The sequence below is a fragment of the Dreissena polymorpha genome, chromosome 2 (genome assembly GCF_020536995.1).
Source record: "Dreissena polymorpha isolate Duluth1 chromosome 2, UMN_Dpol_1.0, whole genome shotgun sequence".
In the NCBI taxonomy this organism is placed as follows: domain Eukaryota; kingdom Metazoa; phylum Mollusca; class Bivalvia; order Myida; family Dreissenidae; genus Dreissena; species Dreissena polymorpha.
In genome coordinates this window covers 98639174-98662299 of record NC_068356.1, presented here as the reverse complement: position 1 = coordinate 98662299, position 23126 = coordinate 98639174, and the positions used below count along the sequence as shown (strand labels likewise).

General features: G+C 35.5%; 1 long non-coding RNA gene across 3 annotated transcripts; it reads left to right on the top strand.

Annotated features, from left to right (window-relative positions):
- Positions 1–1032: 1032 nt before the first annotated feature.
- LOC127868224 (uncharacterized) lies at positions 1033–16302 on the top strand. Of its 3 annotated transcripts, none has more exons than XR_008043979.1 (6): positions 1033–1126; positions 2813–2878; positions 8250–8363; positions 11373–11531; positions 12421–14475; positions 15951–16302. It is a non-coding gene; the product is annotated as an uncharacterized LOC127868224 (long non-coding RNA). The 3 variants fall into 3 exon arrangements; XR_008043980.1 differs by lacking the exon at positions 8250–8363 and adding an exon at positions 8062–8210; XR_008043981.1 differs by lacking the exon at positions 8250–8363.
- The last annotated feature ends 6824 nt before the right edge of the window (positions 16303–23126 follow it).

Here is a 23126-nt window from a genome sequence, read left to right as displayed (position 1 = left end):
TTGTGGGAAAAGGAGTCTAGTCAAATTGTGTTATTTTAAATCCATACAATGACAAATTTGGGAATTTTTATCCACTAAATTAACCGAATTGGTATTTATTTTTTTAATCAACAAATATTGACCCATTAGGCCTTTATCTTGTTATTTTGAAAAAAAAATCATATAAATTATAGTTATATACTTTGTGAGATGATAATAAAATAAAATTCAGATGTAATAGCAGAAAACCCACTGATGTTTTATAAACTATTTGTTCTATAATTCATATGTGCCCATTGAATGCAACAGTAGCCAAAAAAAGATTCAGAAATATTGATTTATAAACATGAGTAATGAAGTATTTTGACTGTCACTACATGGCATGTCTATAAATAGAAACTGTGTTCCTGGGAGAGAGACACTTTCTGACCCTGTCTTAATTTTGTGGTTGTTAAATGATTGTACATGTACAATATGTTTACCTGTTGATAGAACTGTGCAATTGTTTCAGTATGTGTAATTCTTTCCATCTGTGTAATTGTTTTACTTCAATTCATATCTTACTCACTAGTCGCATTTCAACATGTCAAACATTAACTAAATAGCTCTGCTACTGAAGTTTATTGTCACGCTTAACTATTGAATCATTGAAATGTATGCATATATTTTAGATGTGTAAAGGCCTCTTTATAGCAACACATGCGTAATACAATATCACTGCAGTATGTTTAATAAAATTATTTAACATTGACAGTAATTCAATATCTTGATGTTACTCTGTTTTGCAGTAGACAAGTGTGCTGTGAGTCCCACAGGAGACAGGCTGTACATCACCAGCTGGCCTCAGAACAAGCTTCTCACCCTGGCCAGGGATGGCACACTCCTGGCTACATACACAGACCCAGCACTAGATGGCCCATCTGGTCTACATGTGACCCCTGCAGGCCAGGTGCTGGTCTGTGGATACATGCCCTACACTGTACTACAGGTGGGCTGGGAGGGAGAGAGTAAGCTGGCTACGCTGGCTACTCAGGATGAAGTGTGGAACCCACAGTCAGTCTGCTACTGCAGCACCACATCATCCATCATTGTGGGACAGTTCTGGGACGACAACATCCTGGTGTTCAGAGTGGAATAGTGTGAACATGTATGTATTAGTTGTTGTAACTACTGAGTAGTATTTCAATGACAATGTGTTGTTTAGCATACGAACATAGTAGTGTGTGATGTTACAATACAACATTAAGTAGGTAGTTAAAGATACAAATAATTTATGTGAACATATTGTTATCTAATTACACAATGTGAGGGTTTTTGTTGGAACATAAGATACAATGCATATTATGTTATGTTGTCATATCATTTGTGTCATTATGGTCCTAACATTTAGTTCTTGTAAACTGCGCATGAAAAAACAGAGCATTTCAACTGAAAATTTCATATTTGTAAATAGATGCACTTGTACATAGCAACTGAGGCTATTTTTAGACTTTCATTTCTATAAACACCATGCCATGTAAGAAATGTATATGGATGAATACTTTTTAAACAAGAAATATCTTTAAAAAAGATATACGGCGTTGATTGTGGTCGATGTTTATGAACGATCAAAAGTTATCTCTATGAGATAAAAAGTAGCGGATGCCTTTTTTCTGCGCAGTTGTTAGCTACATCATAAGCAAATCAATTACGGGGTGTTGCGCCAGATTTCGTGGCTTATTTTGCTTTATGTGATATTATTACTCAGATATCTATATTTACAGAATAGAAAAACACAAGAAACATGAAATTAAACGAGTGCATATAGGTCAGCCGGCAATATTCGAATCTTATTTAATTGCATAATTATAGTATAGCGAATTATTGTGGTCATGCTTAATAAACTGGTCTAAATGGATAAATATTTCTAATTAATTTTATCAAAATTGGTCCTTATCATGCAAATTTTGAAACCATATTAAAAATCGATGATTGACATACCACAATAATATCGCCGAATATCTTTATTTAGTATCTTTCTGATCAAAACAGACTTCAAGTGCACAAAGTTTACGAGACGGCGTTTATATAAAGATTTCTGCAACTGACCGCAAACTGACCTTGATACCTTGCGGATTGGAATGCAATGCATTACAGTCACTACGTTATTGTCAGTAAGACACAATGATCGCAACCCCTTTTGCGAACTCCGGTGATGAACTGTATATAAACTCTGACTTTCACAAAATGACCGCGTATTGACCCGAAACCTTGCGGGTTGAAATGCAATGCAAGTAAGTACTAAATATGACAACATAGCCTTTAGTTAAACGCTTTTGCGCTGGTAATTCTCTGAAAATAAAAGGTGAACGCACAAACTGTATTTATGTCGAAAATTGATTGTAAAACTGTTCTATCTATTGGGCTTTTTCATTAGAGATAAAATTGTTTCATGCAGTAAAACAGTGTTACAAAGACGCGGATATGTTTCCAATGTTCTGATGTTATACTCAAATCAGCCAATGGAATAAATGAAGTGTATTCATTCGTACCTAGCCGCGGGAAATTTTATTTGAGTATTATTGGACACTTACAAAGGTCAAGTCAGGGTGAAAAGCTGGCTTATTCAGCTTACGCCGAATAAAATATGAAATTGTTTAAGTAATCTTCGGAGGAGTATATATTGATATTTTACGCAATGTTTACAGAAAGGTAACACTTGATGTGAGATTTATTAATTTGCAATATTTTATGCTGTTGAACATTTGTTATTGATTTTCATTACATTTATATAAATTTGTGTGAGTCCTAAATATACATACAAGAAAAACATCAAGCTATTTTGCTGCTACAGTCGCTGCTGAGTCAGGACAAGGATGCTGAGGATGTGGTGGACAAGGATGACCTGAATACACAGAAGGTAACAAAGACGTTTTAATTATCAGGCCTTTTCATGGCCAATTTGGGAAAAAATGCAATTTTGGGATTTTTATTTTTTCGTGCGAAAAGTCCATTGATTTCAGAAAAACAAATTTAATATAACTATTTCTAATACTTAAAATTAAAAGAATAAAATCATATGATGCTAGTAATATACTTTTTTTTTAGATCTTATTGAAATATAATTGAGACATATTAATCATAAGGCACTTATTATGCCCCCCTTTTGAAGAAGAGGGGGTATATTGTTTTGCACATGTCGGCCTGTCAGTCTGTCGGTCCTTCTGTCCGTCAACCAGATAGTGTCCTGATGATAACTAAAGAACGCTAAGGCCTAGGATCATGAAACTTCATAGGTACATTGATCACGACTGGCAAATGACCCCTATTGATTTTCAGGTCACTAGGTCAAAGGTCAAGGTCACAGTGACTCTAAATAGTCAAATGGTTTCTGGATGATAACTACAGAATGCTTAAGCCTAGTAGGATCATGAAACTTGATAGGTATATTGATCATGACTGGCAGATGACCCCTATTGATTTTCAGGTCACTAGGTCAAAGGTCAAGGTCACAGTGACTCGAAATAGTAAAATGGTTTCCAGATGTTCACTCAAGCATGCTTACACCTAAGATTATGAAACTTCATAGGTACATTGATTAAGACTGGCAGATGACTCCTTTAAATTTTCAGGTCACTAGGTGAAAGGTCAAGGTCTCAGTGACTTGAAACAGTAAAATGGTTTCCTGATGTTAACTCAAGAATAATTTGGCCTAGGATCTTGAAACTTTATAGGTATATTGATCATGACTGGCAGATGACCCCTAATGATTTTCAGGTCACTAGGTCAAAGGTCAAGGTCAAAGTGACTCGAAATAGTAAAATGGTTTTTGGATGATAACTCAAGAACACTTATGCCTAGGATCATGAAACTTCATAGGTACATTGACTTTCAGCTCACTAGGTTAAAGGTCAAGGTCATGGTGACTTGGACACAGTAAAATGGTTTCCGGATGATAACTCAAGACTGCTTACTCCTAGGATCATGAAACTTCATAGGTACATTGATCATGACTGGCAAATGATCCCTATTGATTTTCAGGTCACTAGGTCAAAGGTCAAGGTCACAGTGACAAAAAACGTATTAACACCATGGCTGCCACTACAACTGACAGCCCATATTTGGGGCATGCATGTTTTACAAACAGCCCTTGATAAGGAAAGAAAAACGCTTTGCGTATGGGTCCGTTTCACATACCCATAAATACGCCAGGAAAAGACCTGCTTATGTATTCCCTATGTATTAAGAATGCAAAAAAGATGAGGTGGAAAAGAAAAGTATGAATTTACTTAAGATAAAATATCCTCTTTACTTGTTTGTAAAGTGTAAAATCATATATATATTCATCCGAAATTTCGTGGTCAAAAAAGACTTTTACGGACACATTAGTTTATTTTGTGGATTTCTCAGTTCAGAAAAATAAATGATGAATTTGTGTCAGTTACTTTTCTGTGTGTGATAAACTTGTGGATCAGTGAACCCTTAAAATCAACCAAAATAATGTCCCTCAAATAATAATGGTTTACAGTGTAACCTGTGTATTAAGAATGTTAAAGATGAAATTGACAAGAATGATATGATTTAACAAAACATAAAATGGCGTCTTTTATTGTGTATATCATGTTTACAGCAGGACTTGTTTTACTTGAGGATCAATAACTCAAACCCCTCTTCAGCTCGATGCTTTCCAACTTATCAAACAGGAACCTCAGTTACACAACACCCGGAGAATTTCTTCTGTCATCCTCATAAGGCCTTGAGGTTTTATAAAGTTGTGAGATATTTAATAAAGCTTATAAATATGATTCCATGGAATGTATTTGTTCTCAATAAGAAGGACCCTGGCCTTATTCCCAGAACAGTGTAATAAGGCTTTAGAGTTAGTTTTCATGCATGCAATGGCAACAATGTAAGGTTGCATGGGAAAACAAGACTTAATGCATGTGTGTAAAGTGTTGTCCCAGATTAGCCTGTGCAGTTTGCATATTCCATATTGGTTCGCTCAACGTTACAGCTACTGCACAGCAAAGAAGACAACTGTCTGGTGAAAGGCTGGCCATATTACAGTCCAGTGATGTCGGGGGACACGGCATTCCATGGCTGGGGATTGCATTTTAGCATTTTAATTTTAAAGCGGCGCAATAGGGGGCATTCTGTTTCTGACAAACACATCTCTTATTTAGATCTTATCGAAATATGATTGAGATATAATTATCCTGAGGATATTATTTTTTTTAATAAACGCTTTGGGTTTGGGTCTGTTGAACAGACCCATAACTTGGCAAGGAAAATGTATGCATGTGTATTTCCTTTTTATTTAGAATGCAAAAAAAAGATGAGGTGGAAAAGAACAGTATGTAGTTTCATTAATGTCATCCATGCATTTAGGGAATTTTTCGAATATAGGAAGTCTCTTCTAAACGAAATTCCGTCTAGCGGAGTAGCCTGTGTGGCTGTATGGGCTCATCTGGGAAGACACTTTACGCAATATTCATAATAAATTACTGTTTTCTCAAAAGGAGGCTCAAAGCAATTCCACCTACAGTCTGTCACAAAGTTTAACAAGATGAGCCTCGTTCTGGGAAAGGAGTGCTTAATGCATTCAAAGTGTCATCCACACATTAGCCTGTGTATTGCACACACACTAATCATAGAGGATACTTTCTTATTGTGATGATTTTTTTTTTAAAGGGACTTTCTTCAAAACAAAAATCAAGTATTGGTGGAAAGTGTCATCTCATGTTAGCCTGTTAGGACTGCACAGCTAGGTTACTGTGGGGCACCACTATACACATTTATTAAGCCCAGGTTTTCAGTCTTTTTAAGGGTGGTATTTTTACATTTGGATGAGAAGAAATATGGTATACAAACAATATGATTAAAATTTGGTTAATGAGAGAATGACGTACATATACATTAAAATTCACAATAATTGTTAAGCGATAGTTATGTAAGCAATGGATGATGGAAATTACAGTGCTAAAATTTAATTCTCGTGATATTCCTTTTCTCAAAGATATGAAATCTCAATATATTTATAAATTACTGTAAATGGGTATTCAAAGTAAAACACTTATTCTTATTAAATTATGGAAGCTTAATTCATATAAATAAAGAAAGAATGAAAACAATTCAAAAATACAATTAACAAATGTATTGATAGTACCTATTGGTGAATTTGGACTTGTTCACAGATTAGCAGAATGGCAAATTTTTTTAAATTGTAATATACAATCGAAACCCGATGGCTCAAAGTCGCCTTGCATCAAAGCACGTTTGTATTGCTATATATTCATGAACATTTCAATTTTCACACGTTCATTTGTTCGTTTTGCTTTAAAGGGGCAAGGGTCGCACAAAGCTGTTACTTGATTATAAGCATGTTATAATTTCAAACATGTCATCCAATCAATGTTTAATTGATTCGAGTAAAATACGACATTTTGCATACAATCTGCGTTTTTCTTTGATGCTGTAATATAATGGCTCGAACGGCTGCATCGCAACATGTTCTATGTCATCTTGAAAAAATAAATTATTTTGTATCTTTACATCATGTCATTCTTAAAAAAACAACAAAAATGAATTAATACATATCGTGCTGTTTAATTTTTTGGTGATGTGTATAAAATGCTTATGATTGCTTTGATTCTTAGCGTTATTCCTTACATATGATAATTTTTTGATTGTATATTTAACTATTTTAAAATATTGATGACTTGAAAATATGACGTATATATTTTATGTTCTAATTATTTCATCAAATTATTGCAAAGTTATGTTATGAAATCAGATCAATCAAATTCCAGATGGGTCGAACAGTCCCGGCGTGGTTTAGTTATTGGTTTTCGCCTGTATTGAGCAATTTATGTTTTTATCGTAATTAAACTAAGGAATACACCTCTCTAAACAAGATTTAAAATTATTGTTCTGAACAATTGTGTATCAAAATTAAAAAATAAATACAATAAAGCTTTTAAAACACTTTACTAAAAAAATGTTGAAAAAAACTCTAAATTCATTATTATTTGTTGGAAATTAATTAATGTTCATTTGGTGGGTTTACTAATCCACGAAATAAACTCAAACACATAACAAAATGACCCGGGGCTAATTCCTGTTATTACAAAATCAGGAATCCACAAATTTACGTGTCCATGGACAAGTATTTTTTTATAATCTGGAGGTGCCAACAAATATAAATCATTATCCAGTGTCAGGGGGGTAACATTCCAGTCTCCAGCTTGAATTGGTGACTAATATTTTGCTTTGTTTTATCTGTCAGGGCCTTTTTTGAAATAATAGTCTGTCAGAAAGGAGCCATGACTCAGGGTTATTTTTTCCTTCTTAGGGAATGGCATTTTTTCACGAATTTCAGAATTTTGTGACTCAAATTTTCACAATTAAAGAAGTTTGCAACTGAAATTTTCACAATGTACTCTTTTTCGCAATTTTGAAAAATTCAAGACCGAAGGATGACACAAAAATGACTCAAAACAAGTCCTGTGATTTGATTTGTGTTTGTGGACTTTTGGGTATATTTGTTCTGAAACTTTAATTTTTCCCTAAACATATCAAACAAAGTTAATGTTGCAATTTACTTTCAAAAAAAGATCGTGTCTTGGTATTGGTAAATGTGAAATTTTCTATGTTTGGGCGTCATCAAAGTACGAACGAACTAGTTTTGTCAGCAGGTAGTCATTAAGGGCAAGTAGTCTGTTACATAATTTTACTCCCAGATGTATATGAACAGCCATGTATTTCCCTATTTTTAAAGCACTCATAATAGACACTTCTGTATTTGCAAGTGGAATAATAAAATGAGCACTGACACTTAACATTGCCACAAAAACGCATGTAAAATAATATTTTGATGGCTTTTTACAATTAAGTTCCGTGCAATTAAAAAGACCCATCATTCTCATTTGAAGATTTTATGCTAGGAATTTTCCCAATAGTATTTATTATGATGCAAATTTTCCTTATTTGTGTGGTACAGATGCTTTTTTTACAAAAAAAGCTGGTGTATTACTAACTTACATGTACAAGTTCAAAATACTGACTGGGCCAAAATATTTCATATTGGTCCCCTTAATGTTACAGCAATTGCTGAGCACAGCGGAAGACTGTTTAATGAAAGGCTCAGCGGTATCAAAGTCCAGCAATGTGCGGGACGCGGCCTATCCATATCCGTATATTACATCATTTTAGCTGTCACTAACATGGGAGATAACTGTAGATCTGCACTAGCAGTGAGTTCTTCCTCTTAAGTTGCTTTTTAATTATTTTAGCCGACACTAACAAGGAAGATAATTAAAAATCTGCACCAGCAGTGGGGTTTGCCTTTAAGTTGCTGTTTAATCAATGACACTAACAAGGGAGAGAATTGAAGATCTGTATCAGCAGTGAGTTGTAGCCCTTTAAGTTGTTTGTTTAAATATGTCTAACAACTTTATTACATGTTGATTTACTTTGGAACTGTTTTCTAGTGTGAATTTTAACAGATTTTAACAATCAAATATCTGTAAAGGCATGGTAAAATATTGTGTGTGTGTTTTTTGCAACTTTGCAAAGACATTAATATTTGATTATTTCCTCCCGTTTATTGAAAAATATATTAACAGTAAAACATCTGTAAAGGCATTATAAAAGTAAAGAGATTAATATAATGAGTACAATTAGAAAAAATCATGCTATAAAGATAAATAAACTGTGCTGTGGGGAAATGGGGCTTAATGCATGTGCTTAACTTGTTGTCACATATTAGCCTGTGCAGTCAGTACAGGCTAATGAGGGACATCAATTTGCTCTTTAATGTTGTTTTGCTGGAAAGAAGTATCTTCTTTATAATAATCCAAAGTGTCCTCCCTGATTTGCTTACTGTGAAACCATTTATTTTCGTCAGCACGAAATTTTGTCCTTTTTAAAAAAATGACTATTTCGTCAGCACTTAAATTCGTCCATTTCTGGTTTTGAAAAAAAAGCGTCCGATTTGTTTGTAATGTTTGTAATACATGTAATACGCGGTTTCGAAAAATTCGTGCTGGGGAAAGAGGGGTGACACTTGGTAGTCACTTGCAGGAGGTGGGCCTTGTTTGACATATGCCAATTAACAAGTCTGTTATTTCAGGTGATAGTAACTGTCCCTTATTATTTTATGTCATTGACACGTTCTTTGTTATGACAGGGGTTTTTTTTAGAGAAAGGGGAAGACGCTGGACGCTGGGTGAAAGGGGAAAAAAAGAGTGCGAAAGAGAGATATTAGGGGAAAAAATAAAAACTGTTCATTTCAATGTCTATAGCTCATCAAAAGAGACTTGTCTCTGTCCTTTTTGTTCTTAAACACATTTAACAGGTATTAAAGTCAAAGTCCTTAATAAAGTTGCAGGTGTAGATCTAATAATGTGAAATGTTTTCAACTATATTTTTGTACTGGGGCCGGGGGACGATGTCAATTTTGTGATTTCAATTTCATGATGAATGGGTTGACGATCTTGATTTGCTACAGTATTGGAAGGGAAAGGAGCGGCAGCTGCCGATTGTCTACTTTCACTTTAACAATGTTCGATGTTGATTACCTCGGAATCCTGCTGGGTTATAACGGTTTTCGATGATTCTTTCTCAAAAAATGCCTCGATGCGTTCAGTATCTTCCGAGTTCGAATGTTTTATTTTGTTTGTGTAAGAACGCTAATTGTGAGACATTTTTTTCTGTTTTCACGTTTATACCCCGGCTTGCACATAGCCCGGATGAAAATTCGACTGGTTTCCGGTAATTAATTGACGAAACACCCTTCTCGCGCAAGACCGGTATCCAGTAAAATAGTCACATGATTATTACGATTAGTTGCCCAGTTTACATGACGTTATTTAAGAGCTATATTTAGAATAACTGGGATTCCCAGATGTTGTGTGTTCGTCTGGAGAGAGAGAGCGCGAATTCGTTGTACATGGTGCAAATTGGATAATTGTTGAATGCCCCAAGGAAAAATAAACATTTCTTTGAGAGAAAACATTATAATTTGGTGAAAAATGATATTTTTGGTGGGGAAATTGTATTTTAAGGGGAAAAATTCTGGTAGGGGAAGACGCCGAATATCGGCGTCACTTTCTTAGTAAAAAAAACCCCTGTATGATTAGCGGATAAGTGGGACTGAATAACCGTTAACGAGTGTTTTAAACAACGAAGGTACGGGTTTTTATGTAAATGTACAAAAATAGTAGATGCAGTTAAAACCAAACAACCAAACACAAATCAATATGTTCTTTATTAATTTGTAATAAAAGCTCAGAATATATTTCAGTCTGGTGTTGATCACACATAGTCATATTTTAATTGCATTTCATAGTATTGTCTTTAATCCGGATTCACCGCGTGTTGTTGGTATAATCTGCAACACCCCTGAAAAACACAATACACACAATGGGTAATAAAGTTGTTAACAATAAGCACTAATGAACACTATTATACCTAAACGAAGTCGACGCATTCGATACAGCCTTTTTGCATTCGCGTCTTACAGGAAATGTCAGTTGTCAGTACACTGGGTGATGTACACCCCTTTGTGTCAAAACCGGATTTAAATTTAGTGTGAATGGTCGACTGTTTCATGTTCTTTTTATCAATACCATCCGGGTATCTGTACTATAAGTATACCAGTCTACAAACAAGGTGCGCGCTTCCGCATATGGGTATTCGGACGTTCAAAAAATTGACGTACAGTGTAGCGTTCACGCCGTCGAACGCATTTAGCAATATAACTCGTTTTTTCACTATTTCTTTACTTGCAAAAAATACTAGTGGCTTATAACTTACCTTGCAATCTTTTTTTCTCGCATTTTGCGAGTGTGCGAGTGTTAATTTCGAGCCCTGTGTATATGCGTGGATAACGCTGGATTTAAATGCCTCATGCCTACGGTAATTCAGTCTTATTTGTTTCAAATATGGAAAATGATTGTTCGTTAGGATCTTGAATTCGTCCATCAGTCAAAGGACGAAAAAGACAAAAATTAATATCTGACGAATAATAATGGTTTCACAGTAATTTTTACTCCAAGGGGTATGTGGAAAAAAAAAGCCTTTTCTTTCCATCTTTATAAAGTACACATAATAGGCACTTCCTTACCGGTATATGCAAGTGGACTAATAAAATGAGCACTGAAACTGAATATTTCAACAAAAACGCATGTCAACGAATATATTTTGATTGGATTTGTGCAATTAAGTTCCATGCAATTAAAAAGACCTATTATTCCCAAATTAAAAGATAGAATTTTCCCGATGTTAGATATTATTACGCCAATTTTCCTCATTGGTGTGGTACAAATACTTTTTTCAATTTGGCAAAAAAATTGCTGGTGTATTACTAATTTACTAGTTCAAAAGACTTCATATTGGTTTTCTCAATGTTACAGCAACTGCTAAGCACAGAAGACAAAGGAGTAGTGAAAGGCTCAGCCAAGCCAAAGTCCAGCGATGTGAGGGTGACACAGCCTTTCAAGTCGTCGTATTGCAACATGAAGGACATTTTAGCTGAAACTAACTAGGGAGAGAACTGTAGATCTGCACCAGCAGTGAGTTGTTGCCCTTAAGTTGTTTAATGTTTTATTTATTTTTATAATGTCTTACAACTTACATGTAAATTGACTTTAAAACTGTTTTCTAGTGTGAATTTAAACAGATTTTAACCATCAAAGATCAGTAAAGGCAAGGTAAAATAATATGTGTGTGTGTTTTTTTGCAACGTTGGTGAGACATTAATATTATTATTAAATATTAATATTGTTGCCTCCCATTTATTGAAACATATAATAACAATAAAACATATCTAATGGCATTTTAAAAGTAATGTGATTCATAGAATAAGTACAATAAAAAAATATTAAATTTTTAACCAGATGGTTTTCCTTCTTTGTGTTATGCAGCAAAAAATTGGCTAATAGATAAATAAGCTGTGATGTGGAAAAATGGGGCCTAATGCATGTGCTTAAATTGTTGTCACAGATTAGCCTGTGCAGTTCGCACAGGCTATTCACGGACAACACTTTCCTCTTAAAGGTATTTTTCATTGAACAAATTATCCTCTTTATGAAAATCCAGTCTAGTCAGAAAGTACACTCCCTTAACTTATGTGAATTTCACATGCTAATCTGGGAGGACACTTTCTAACATTAGCGATCCGCATATTGGCTTATGAAAATACATCTCTGAAAATGGAGTAAAGATTATAGATATAAATTTACAGATAAGTATAGCATTAGCCAACACTTTGCTTGTTTTAATACAAAATGACTTAATTGTATTTATGTTTATGCTATTAAGGACAAGGAACCAATAAAATGCCAGATTAGAAATTCATGTTTTTGAAAACCTTCACAGCCAGTCAAGAGGCATAGTTTGTTATAGAATGTACTATACTTTGTTACAAGTTCCTATCACCCACTGTGTTGTTGTTGTTTTCAGCAGAGCACCAGCATTGATATCGAGTTGGCCCAGCAACCACACCAGTCCTGCCTGCAGAAGCCCCAGTCCAGATTGACCCTCCCCCTCCATTGACTTCTAACTCCTCCCCCTTGACCTCCTGCCTCAAAAAGTCAGCATCGTTGAACAACTCTGTTCTGCAGGAGATTCTTAGGGTGATTCTGTTCTGACAAACGCAATGCCCACGTCACGTTTTCCAAACATAAGCCTGGGTAGTTTTGTTAAGCTAGAGTTCTGCGTGGGCCTGAAAGGGACGAGTGTTACAGACACGAAAAGTTATAGCAGTAGTTATGGTAACGCTAACAGTCAGTTGTTGCTGTTGGACATCACAACAAATATCATGAAGAATAAAAAGTTCAATCACTTGTTCCAATCTTTATGGGACAAACAGAAATTGAACAGGAGAGAATCAAGGAACAATAAAAGCGTGAGCTTTCCTAGTGGCATACGTCTGCTGTTGATAGGTTGGACAACAGTAGGGTTACGGACTGCCCCAGATTGTCCTCTCAGCGGCCAAAACATCATAATAGAACAGACTTTTGGCAATGTTACTGACAAAAAAAGGCAAAAATGACTTGGTTGTGAACACCAAGAGGGCGATACATCCATGCTGACACAGAAAGGCGGTAATAACTTGGTTTTGAAAACCCAGAGCACAATACATCCATGCTGACACAGAAAGGAAGTAATGACTTGGTTGTGAACACCCGGAGCACGATACATCCATGCTGACACAGAAAATAAGTAATAACTTGGTTGTGAACACCCAGAGCAAGATATATCCATGCTGTTACAGAAAGGCAGTAATGACTATGCTGTGAACACCCAGAGCACAATACATCCATGCTGACACAGAAAGGCAGTAATGACTTGGCTGTGAACACAGAACACGATACACCCATGCTGACACAGAAAGGCAGTAATGACTTGGCTGTGAACACAGAGCACAATACATCCATGCTGAAACAGAAAGGCAGTCATGACTATGCTGTGAACACCCAGAGCACGATATATCCATGCTGACACAGAAAGGCAGTAATGACTATGCTGTGAACACCCAGAGCAAGATATATCCATGCTGACACAGAAAGGCAGTAATGACTATGCAGTGAACACCCAGAGCAAGATATATCCATGCTGACACAGAAAGGCAGTAATGACTATGCTGTGAACACCCAAAACACAATACATCCATGCTGACACAGAAAGGCAGTAATGACTTGGCTGTAAACACAGAACACAATACACTCATGCTGACACAGAAAGGCAGTAATGACTTGGCTGTGAACACAGAACACATTACACCCATGCTGACACAGAAAGGCAGTAATGACTTGGCTGTGAACACAGAGCTTAATACATCCATGCTGACACAGAAAGGCAGTAATGACTTGGCTGTAAACACAGAGCACAATACATCCATGCTGACACAGAAAGGTAGTTATGACTTGGCTGTAAACACAGAGCACAATACATTCATGCTGACACAGAAAGGCAGTAATGACTTGGCTGTAAACACAGAGCACAATACATCCATGCTGACACAGAAAGGCAGTTATGACTTGGTTGTGAACACAGAGCACAATACATCCTTGTTGACACAGAAAGGCAGTAGTAACTTTGCTGTGAACTCAGAGCACGATACATCCATGCTGACACAGAAAGGCAGTAAAGACTTGGTTGTAAACACCCAGAGCACAATACATCCATGCTGACACAGACAGGCAGTAAAGACTTTGTTGTAAACACTAAGAGATCCATACATCCATGGGGTGTGCCACAGCGGCAAATTACGCCCACTATTGTGAACAAGGTTCTTAAAGTGAACACGTCTGGTTTTGTTATGAGCACATAGCACTCCAAGCCCAAAAGGCCTCGCATTAAATTGATGCAAGAGAAGGCTTTGGAAAATAACAGCAGTTTTGTTGTGTGGTCCAGTACGCCCTTCGACTCGCAACCTGAAGAAAGCAGAACTCAAACTCGTCTCTTAGCAATATCAGCAAGGCTAGCATGTCATCTCAGCTTCTTGAACTTCAGGTGAGACCTTACAGTGTTAATTATTTTGTTGAAATTTTGGGGCCGAAATTCAGCCCCATTCTTATCTCATAAAGTCTATATCCATGATTGCTGGCTAAAGTTCTCAATTCATGGTTTCCCGGAAGAAAAAGAATGTTTTGATAGGTTGCAACATTGAGTTAATCAGAACTCAAATTCAGCCTTTGGCAATATCAGCGAGGCCAGCATATCAGCTCAGCTTCTTGAGCTTCAGGTGAGATCATACAGTGTTATTCATTTGTCGAAATTGGGGCCAAAATTGAGTCCCATTCCTAATCTTAAACAGTTTATTTTTTCCATAATCACTGACTAAAGTTCTCAATTCAAGATTTGACCCCAAACAATGTTTTAATAGGTTACAAATTGAGTTTGTTTCCTTATGCAGCTCTATAAGTTGAACCTTAGCACAATTTATCTTGATAACACTTATTCTCAATTTTTAAATTATGTTTAGCAATAACTACAACCATTCTCCCAATTAAATTCAAAACACTATGATTTTTTACGAAGTGTCCCAATCCAAAAATGGTTAAAATAAACTCTGCACCGAGCTAGCCCCTAGTTATAGCACATTTTAAAGTTTTTTAACCAAAATAACTGGCTTAAATATCCCCCCTTAAACGTAGTTTAGGGGGGTATATAGGAGTGAACTTGTCGGTCAGGCGGTCTGTCTGTCGGTCTGTATTAAACGTATAAACTTGGTCAGAAGTTTTATGGAGATGATCTTAAGGCCAAGTTAGAACATGGGCTTTTCTGGGTCAAAAACTAGGTCAAGAGGTCACTTAGTGCGTTTTAAAAATTGAGCATGGTGTCCGCTGTTTTTTGTGAAGACGACATGCAAAATATTATGTTTCAATGCGTAATGTGGGGGTATTTGTCATGTCTGTGACACAGCTCCAGTTTGCTTATTTAACTAAGTTTAATTACTATTTTGAACTCACATCTATTGTTTCTTATTAAATGCCATGCAGTTGTATTGTCTCACATTTAAAGTTGTTATGTCTCAGGTATAAGTCATAAACTTTCACATTTAAAGGTGTGCAGACTCACACTTAAATATGTAGACTGTAACATTTATAGTTGTGTTGTCTCACATTTTAAGCTGCTGAGTATCACATTTAAAATTATGTAGCCTCACATTTAAAGTTCTATAGTCACACAATTAAAGGTGTGCAGTCTCACATTCTTAATTGCTCAAGTATTTTGATTTACAAAAAATAAATATAACACCTTGCTACAAACCCAAAAATTCCAATATCAAGTTGGTGCATGTAAAACATTGATACTACGTTATTCTGAGTTCTAATTGGTGAAAAATTAATTGCAATATTCTAAATATCAATTAAAGGCACGATGTTTGGCATTTAAAAAACAGGTCTGTAAAGTAAGGTGTTGCAAGGCTTATTCATGTGTCACTAAACAATCCGGTTTTAGTTTACTTTCCATTTCCTTTTCAGTGAACTTTACTAGCAAACATGACTAACATCATTGAAGTGAAAGTCGATGACAACCCCCTTCTTGCACAAATACTACAATTGCTTAAGAAATTCAGCACGAAGACGTCTTGCGTCAGACTACCAAGCCTCCTATCAATATCTTCTCCCATGTTGGCTACATCAACACTTCCAACAGCAGAGCCTTGGTGAGTTCGACTTCCGTCTCGGCATCGATGTCGCTTAGCAACAATTGGATGATTGCGTCTACAAATTAGGCCGGACAAGTTGCTCGAACTGAAACGATCTGATTCAACAGGTAGAGCAGGCGTTGCCTGACACGTCCGTTAATGTGACTGACCACGATATGTTGTTCTCGAAAAATGTGAACCTTAGGCCTGGAGAGCAGTATGCGATTGACGCCATTCAACAACAGTTGTTGTCGGCAATTCTTGGGTTTGGGGTGGCAACTTCGGCGTCAGGACTTGCTCCATCTCTGTCTATGGCCCAGTGGCAGCAGCAGCAGCAGCAACAAGAACAATAAGTAGTATCTTAGCGGTGTTCTGGGATTTGGGAATTCATGTATGTGCTTAAATTGTCATCCCAGATTAGCCTGTGCAGACTGCACATACATTAAGTCCTATTAAAGTGTCATCCCAGATTAGCCTGTGCAGACTGCACATACATTAAGTCCTATTAAAGTGTCATCTCAGATTAGCCTGTGCAGACTGCGCATACATTAAGTCCTATTAAAGTGTCATCCCAGATTAGCCTGTGCAGACTGCACATACATTAAGTCCTATTAAAGTGTCATCTCAGATTAGCCTGTGCAGACTGCACATACATCAAGTCATATTAAAGTGTCATCCCAGATTAGCCTGTGCAGACTGCACATACATTAAGTCCTATTAAAGTGTCATCCCAGATTAGCCTGTGCAGACTGCACATATATTAAGTCCTATTAAAGTGTTATCCCAGATTAGCCTGTGCAGACTGCGCATGCATTAAGTCCTATTTATCCGAGAATGAGGCTCATATAGTTCACTTAACATCAGTCCTTTTTCTGCCTGATTGAGGAATAGTTCCTAGGATAAAATGTGAATTCTCTGATTTCAAATTTATCAAACTTGGTAAATAAATAGCAAATAAAAGTTAATCTGATATCAGTTTTAATCATAGGTCAGGGCATAGTCGTGTCCATTTTTCTGCTGAAATTTAGCCCTTGAACAACAGTTTCTCCTTGCAATAAGAAAATCAAGTAAAACAATTATTTAATGCCTTCAGCACATTATAAAATTATTATCTTAATTTATTTTCAATATTTATTTAAATTGCCGAATTTTGCTTTAAGAGCTAGTTCCTAGCAATCATAGATCGGTACCCTGCTGAAAAACAGGATCTCTGGTCAGCTGGGCCCAGATGCCCAGCAACACTTTCTGGCCCAGGACCTTGGGGCAAATGCTCAATATGTCCTATCTGCATGGTGAAGCCAGTCTAATTCTTGGGCTCCAAACTCTATAGCTGTGGGGCCAAGATTACCTCATCCATAAGGTACATTGGTACTGTCATTTACCATGTATAATGTTCAGTTTTTATGCCCCTGGTAGGGTGGCATATAGCAGTTGAACTGTCCGTCAGTCAGTCTGTCCGTCCGTCCGAAAACTTGAACATTGGCCTTAACTTTTGTAATATTGAAGCTAGCAACTTGATATTTGACATGCATGTGTATCTCATGAAGCTGCACATTTTGAGTGGTGAAAGGTCAAGGTCATTCTCTCAGGTCAAAAGTAAAAAAATACAATCCAAGGGAAGAAATAAGCTTTAAAAGGGAGATAATTTCTAAACCTGCCAAATGATATATTGAAATTTTATTTCAAAGCAGCACAATAGGGGGCATTGTGTTTCTGATGAACACATCTCTTGTCTACTACAAATTTCAATTTAAATAGTTTGTGCTTTTCATATATTAATAAATCTCTATCATGGCTGCTAACTTAATAAAATCATTATGTTATCGTTAATATTCATAATTGCCTTGAAATGGCAAAGGGGGGTGCATACTGATATGTATAGCTGTTGAAGTGCACTTAATAAATATTGGTTTCAGATGGATGAAAAATGTTTGGCTCTAGTGTACAGTATATAGTAGTCTATGTTTGTATGTTTGTATGAAGTGTTTTGTGTATATCTCATTTGTATCAAGAGTTTTCAAACATAATGTATTTCTTTTTTTACTCAAACAAACTTGATTTACATCCAATGTAATTGATGACATTTCAGAATGCATTGAATTATTTGGTTTACAGGGACACATTTCTAGGATGCACTAAGGTCCTTTTATCTGTTCACAGAGGGCTTATACTCACAAGTTCAGGCCCAGAGAGCGGTGTTCCCCAACTACAACACAACCAGTACGTCTCAATAGGTAAGTCCTCTTCCCATCGCTAAAGGGGTCACTGTGGCATTGCCTAATACTTTAGATGGAATCAAGTTTTAACAAATAAGGTTAAACCCTATGCAAACTGAGGTTTCTGCTCTCCAATTAATTGACCAGTTTATCTTATCTAAGTTTAAGGGTTCAGCCACAAACTATTGTATCGTATATAGACATGTGAAGAAAATGCATAAAGTTCAAGCTTGACCCTCAAATTTGTATTTTAAAATGAACATCTATAGCTAACATTTGAATTGTTTTCAATTATGGAACATTTAGATTGATTTAGAGCATAATCAATTCCATATGTATTTTAAGTAACTTAAAATCAAAAACCCTTATATGTTACGATTTTGCTCTAAAGCAATCTAAATGTTCCATAATTGAAAACAAGGCAAATTCATCATTTGTTTTTAATTTCATTCACGAGTTACAAAATTGTCTTTTATGCCAACCTCAGCATTGTTTGGTTACTTTTGTCTATGGCAAAATGAGTTCAATGTTTACACCAAGCCATTCATCAAAAATTAAAACAGAAACGACACGTTTAAATGATTAGATATAACAGATTATGTTCACTTAAATTTGTGTTGTAATTATAAGAGCAATAGAAGCTTTAAAAACAGATATGAGCCTTGCACTGGGAAACAGGTTGAATGCGTAAAGAGTTTGACTTTAATCAGGTACACCACTTACCGCCTAAACTGGATTTGGCTAAGAACATATTTCTTTAAAACAAAAATTCTATAAAAGCGGAAAGTGTTGTCCCTGATTAGCCTGGTTATTCCTGCAAGGTACATGTATAATAGATCAACCAGCAGCAGCTGCATGTTGGCTGTTGGGCAGTTGGCATCCACTATTATTACATCTGCTCACTATTTCAAGGCAATTTAAGTTGAATCTTCATGAAAGTTGTCAATTATGTTTGTGGGCAGAATATCGTGTACTAGTTTAGTAACAAGCCAGATTCTCTGTACTTGTTTAATGAAGAAAAAATGACCAGTAAACATGTGTGCCAATGTACTCTCGATCAATGTAAACCAGTCTTGTAACTGGGTGTATTTTGTTGGCATTCTAGTTCTTAATTTTTTTGTGTGTATGAACTGCCTAAAAAATGCTACTTGTCTGAGCATAAATGCCATCAGAATTTATGCAATCGGCGTACTTTTCCTGACAGTTTATACAGTTTTAAGTGTACTGTCACATTGCAAAACAGTGTTATATTGTCTTGAATAGTTTATGGCCTGTGTGGATGCTATATTTTTAAATCTTTCTATAAAGAAGGAATGTAGTTGACAATTGTTCATTGTTTCATTACATCGTTCCTCAAAAAGTTGTAACTCTGTTGCTCTGGCATCTTCAATACCATTGAGTAATTAAATGGTAATTAAATTGAATGCTTTTTAATTCCCTTTTATTATTGTTTAATTTGAGTTACAATGCTATGAGGTTAAATGTTATTTACTCTTAAATGTATTATGAATATTGCTGGGCCAAGTGTGAGGTTGAGCGCTCCAAAACCCGTTTAAAACCCCAATGCTTAGCATTGAATGTTCCTAGGCGGTGACCCCAGCTTTATTCTTATTTGTGTTTATGTTGTTTTGTATTGTGCTGTATTGTGCTGTTTTGTACTGTTTGGGCAATCTGTCACTTGCCTTAAATAAAGGACCTACTAATTGTTTATAATAATAATTCAATACTAGTCCAGCAGCTGGAGTTTCACTTCTTTATACTGTGCCTAATTTAATGTCAAATGGTGACTTGTTGTCAAGCTTGGACTTTGCAGTAAATATAAGAATGACCTTCTGCTGATGCAGCTAGATATTCACTTTGTTGATATTTGATTTCAGAGAACACCCTTCCTGAAAACCTCGCTGAGTGCGACTGCGCCATACGTGACCCTTCAGTGAAATGAGATTGCAGGCGGAATGTCAAACCGGTACTGCTCAGGTCTCCTGCAATAGCCTCAGCCTTGGACGCAGGTTCATGATGCACCCATGGCCTTACTTATTTCTGAACATCTCAATCTCACAGCAATTGATGTGAATTAATGATAATAAGACTCCACAAACTACGTTTTTGAGAGGGTATATTGGAGTCAATGTTTTGTAAGTTGTTTAGTCAAAGCGTTTTTTTGCATATATTATAAAAAGATTTGTATCAAATCTAAATTTCACAAAGGATTAAATTGGAACTTAAACTGTGTGAAACCGTTGAACAGCAAGTTTTAAGTGGTGATTTTGTTGCATGCAAAGCCCCATCGTTTCATAGGCCAAGTCACTCTTTTACCCCGTATTATTTTACTTTCAGTATCTCACCATACATGGGAAATCAGAAGATATGAAACTTATATTCTAATCAGGGTTTTAACTAACATTTTGCCCACAGTTGCGCTGTAACCTATATGCAATTCTGGGTTATAATTAACATTGTGTCCACAGTTGCGCAAAGTTGTTTGTATAGTAGTGTCATAAAACAAAGAAAGCATAGTCACTTGCATCCCCTGTAATCAATCATGTTCATGAAGAAGTCATTGTGAAATATTATGTTGCAGTTTGACTAATTGCCAAGTATATGTCTTTAAGCGTATCTTGTTCAGTGTCTGGAAGTACCAAGTCACGTCGACGCAGCAGCAAAAACAACAGTAGCAGTCTAGTAAACTGTCTTACTCGTTTGAGCTTCCTAGTCGTAGCAGTTTTCAGCAATGTTGTCACAATATGGATTGTTTTAATAAAACCTAATGGAGCTATAAAGCATAATTACTGATTCTCGTGTAAGATCATACTTTTATAATGCACTTAACATCAACAACACTGATGCATATGCATGACAGCTAATACAAGTATTAATGCACAAACTAAAGTTTGAATTTCTTTATAATTAATTTATTTGCAAACATTAGTTTCAAAACATATTAAAGCACATCGATATTTTTTACTTTGCTTTTATTTATTGTTAGATTTTTATCACTTTGCCTCTCTTATCCTAACCAGGTGAAGGGTCACCCCGCAACTTTCAGTGCCTAGCAATGAAATCATCCACCGTTACATGTAGTTGGTCAGTAAAATGAGCGTTTTAACTGCATATAAAGTAAAAAGATATTATCAAACAACATCTACATTTCTCACAGGATTAAATTGATACTTCAGTTGTTTGATCCCCATGAAGTCTTGCTTTGATTGGTAGATGGTCATCTTGTGACAAAGCCCTAAATTATCATTGGCCAATTCACTTTTGCACAAGATCAAATTAATATCACTGTATCTCACCACACATGGGAATTCAGAGGCTGTACAACTTATATTCTATTCAGGGTTAAAGCCACACACCTTGAATTGAAGTACTTGTTAATCAATACATATAGATGCAATTTGAAAGTGTGCAAAATTGTCATTAAATCTATAGCCTACTTAGCAAGAAATGTATACAAAAAAAATTAAACCGAAAGTAGGATTTCTATATGTTTACGTATATTTTGACAAACGCGATTATTTTTAAGTTTAAGCGCAAAAAATATGGATTTTTACCTTGTAACCACCAGATATATTATAATTGAGATAGATAAAAATAAATGTATAGCCTAGATAGCAAGTCCTTTTTTTTTTCAAACGTTTCTGCATTTAAAACCGAAAGTAGGATTTCTAGACGTATACGTCCATTTTGACAAACGCGATTATTTTTAAGTTTTAAAGCGCAAAAGAGACGGATTTCTACCTTGTAACCACCAGATATATTCTAATTGGCATAAATCAAATATGGTTCTTATTTATACTTAAATTTACTATGTCATGTATTGCATTTCAAGGTGTGTGGCTTTAATAACTAACATTGTGCCCACAGTTGTGTAAAGCTGTGTGAAGATTTTTGTTTAAAAAAAAGAATAAAGCATTTGCATAACTTGTAATCAATAGTGTTCGATGAAGGAACAATCATTTTGAAAATGACCAATACTCCAGAATTTATTTGTCTTTTAACAGATCTTGGTCAGTGTCTAGCAGTTTCCTTTCGACCAAGCCACGTCAGCAAAGCAGAAATAACAGCAGCAGTCAAGTAATTTGTCTTCCACGTTTGAGCTACCTATTTGCCACGGTCTGTTGCAAAGTCCACTCAACATGATTTGTTTTAATAAAACAAATGGAGTTAAAGAAGATATTTGCTGATTCCTGTGTATGATCTTAATTGTATATGAAACAATACATGAACAACACTGACGCATATGAAAGGTAGATAATACAAGTATTAATGCACAAATTAAAGAATGAATTTCTTTATCATTTTTAGTCATTATCTAAAATTCGTTTCCAAACATATTTAAGCATATTGCTATTGTTATGCTGTATAACAAAATAAAACAAAGGGTTCATTCAAAATTTCTAGTTTTACTTTCAAATTCAGTTTCATTATTATTTTCATTACAACAAAATCATATATCCAAAAAATATCATATACAATCAATAATAAAATATTCGTACCTGCATCTTATTCTGTATCATAATCTCTTTCTTGATTAAATAATCTTAACCGGATGTTTTTCGTTTAAATCTGTATTCCAAACTGAAACATGTTTATTTTCGAATCAGCTATTTATACTTTTTCGGGCATGACGTCAATGACACGTGACGACCGTTAAAGTAAAATATATACCAATGAACGTAATGTGAAATGGCGGATTTATTGAATGAATGAGAATCAAGTTTGAACAATAATATTATACAAATACAATGACAAAAACGTAAGTTAAGCCATATACATCAATGGAAATCAAT